This window comes from Haematobia irritans, chromosome 2 (genome assembly GCF_050003625.1).
Source record: "Haematobia irritans isolate KBUSLIRL chromosome 2, ASM5000362v1, whole genome shotgun sequence".
NCBI lineage: Eukaryota > Metazoa > Arthropoda > Insecta > Diptera > Muscidae > Haematobia > Haematobia irritans.
In genome coordinates this window covers 77,123,464-77,126,298 of record NC_134398.1, presented here as the reverse complement: position 1 = coordinate 77,126,298, position 2,835 = coordinate 77,123,464, and the positions used below count along the sequence as shown (strand labels likewise).

At 30.0% G+C, this 2,835-nt stretch overlaps 1 long non-coding RNA gene across 1 annotated transcript; it reads left to right on the top strand.

Annotated features, from left to right (window-relative positions):
• Positions 1-999: 999 nt before the first annotated feature.
• Positions 1,000-2,210, top strand: LOC142223036 (uncharacterized). The gene is made up of 3 exons (XR_012718507.1): positions 1,000-1,072; positions 1,134-1,236; positions 1,718-2,210. It is a non-coding gene; the product is annotated as an uncharacterized LOC142223036 (long non-coding RNA).
• The last annotated feature ends 625 nt before the right edge of the window (positions 2,211-2,835 follow it).

Below are 2,835 nucleotides of genomic sequence, written 5' to 3'. Positions count from 1 at the left end.
AAAGAGGACTTAAATGCCTCACCTGCAGAGCGTCTTTATCGCAAAAGAATTAAAGTACCCGGCGAGCTATTAGTAGAAATATCAAAAGATGCTGCAATAGATTCTAGTAAGTTTATAAGAGTCTTCAAGGCAAAACTGAGAAAAATACGACCAGCTCAAACTCGAGTACAACAACCTAAAATATTTATTCCACAGTCTTTAAAAACCTGTAAGAACGTGGTCATACGAGTGGATTGGTTAAGAAAGCTGGCATTTGAATTGCCAGAAAAATTATCTGGACCTATCACGAATAAAGAAAACGAACGGCCCGTTTTGATTTAGCTGATGAGCCGCATAATTCAGGTATGTTTTTGAGATCTAAAAGGAAGGTTTCACCGTAATAACGACTCCGTTTGGAAGGGGAGTATGTGGTGCCCATTTAGACTATATTGGTCCGTGGAATAACGGCTTGTTTGTTTTCACTTTACCAACTTAGTACTTTGAAATATTTAATTTTGTTTCTTGTTAATAGCATAGCAACATTTGTTTGAATTGAATTATATGTCAATCGTCAATAAATTTTTCCAACAAAATTATTATTATTTAAAAATCAATCCTCTACTTAAAAGCATATAAACATTTGTTATTTCACATCAATATTTGTAATTTACCTATTAAAATAAAGATGTAATTTTGATTTTTCTATAATCTGGTTGGGTGTCTGAAGAATCTCAATTAAGCAGCCAAACTACAGCACCTACCAACAATTGGCTGGTTTCTCAAAATAACATTCTTATCGCGGATAATAAGAAGATAATTATCTTCATGGGCGTTACCGTTTGGTATTAATTGATTGGTTCACGTTACCTTTTAATTTTGATACTACTTTCTATCAAATCATTTACATCCGGTATTATTATAGTATTAACTATCACATCCCCGTAACATATGATATGTCGGCGTTACTAAAAACTAAGTGGTCGCCTTAGTAGTTCAGTTTCTTCACTTAAAGTAAATAGGCGCGTAAATTGCAATATTTCTTGGAAAACATGATGACTGAAAAAACTAAATTTGTGAATATAGCGTAGTATTGGTAACTATAATATGTTTCAGTATTATTAATGTTTACTAATTCGGAACCATTCTCTCATTAGATACGTAAAAGACATACAATCTCACAACAGACAGCTTGAGGCATGCAGAGCCTGCGATGGAACATTAAATTCAAAGAATTTTGCATGGAAAAAGTGATGAAGTGTATGTATGTATTTTATGTACTACCGCAGAGGCGGAATCGAGAAGGACCTTCCTAATTCAGGCGTATTAAATGCCTTAAATTGGAAGGAGTTGTGTTTATAAGGCATGCATGTGTACTGATTTTACATTCAACGTAGGCCTTCTAAAATCAGACCTATAATTAAGCATTGCGTTTCATTTACTTTTTCATTTTATACACCCGGACATTCTCTTTGCCTTCGTTATAGAAGTTGTATAGCATGGGTGTTAAAGTTATGCTGCAGATTTGCCTTGAGCTCTCTTTTAAAAGAGAGTTTTAAAATTGTTTGCATTCCTATTTAATTATAATTAGAATGCATTTTCAAGGCCTTTCTAAGTCAATCGCTCGTTTTATAAAATCCCACTTACAAATAGAAGTAGACAAGCATCTAATTGGATTGCCTTCAACTTCCCAAAATCGACCATTATTTTTCTTTAATTTCTTGAATTTAAATTCTTCCAGATCTCGACAACAAATGTGGCGAAAGAAGTCCAGACTTGAAAATTTTTATAATTTTTATTTTTTATTTTATATTAGTTATCTATTTATTTATTTATCTTTGAACTCGGAACTTCTTATTGTAACAATAAATAATTGTGAATTAAAACAATAACTATGCAACAGAAAAGACTACACTGAAAAAAAAGTGAACCCATTTCCATTGCAAAATGAACTAAACTGTAGTAATATTGACCATGATTTAGCCCTTAAGATTTTTTTCAACTTGTCTAGTTTATAATTCTCTTAAATTTTAGTTCATCTATAACATTGTATTTTAGTTCATTTTTACAACACCATAAGATTTATATACCCCTACCAAGTTAAAAAGTCAATATTCTTTTTGTTTACTTGCTTATTTTGTGGGAAACCCGATAATAAAAATTGGTTTACAGTCTCTTTAAAATGTCGACAACTAAACTATTTTTAAATCAATCCTTCCACAGTACAGAGAAATTAAATAATTAAAGGAACAACAAATCGTTTTACTATTATGAAAATGTTCATACATTAAAATTAAACTTTCTTTAAGCAAAAGTACTTTATTATAAAAACTTATGATGAAAGTTCTTAATACAATGTTTTTTGTGAATAAAAATTATTACCACGTGGAACAGAGAGTAGTTCATTTGAACTCGCTGTTTGGACATTTTGACTTATCCTTTTTTTATTCATCGTAGGTAATTTTTTCACATATCTTGCTGAAAAAAAATGGAAGCAATAATGAAAATTGTTAAAAATTAACACCATGTAATGAAATATAAGTTTTTAATTCTTTATATTATCTTGTAACTTACCATATTTGGGGGCATTTTATCAAATGGTGTAAGGAATTCAACTTTTCTTTGGAAAACGTATCTCATAAAATTTGTACCTGAAACAATTAGAGAAATAATGAAGTATTTTATATAAACTCATAAAACTGTGTTGTTATCGATGTGAAGGATATAATAAAATAAATATTCTAGTTGAAAGAAAGAAAAAGTTTTAATATAAAACTTACCAATTCTCTATTAAATTGTACGCTGAGTTGTCCAAATTTATTTGGGTTACTCTGAAATTAAATATTTATTTTTTACATT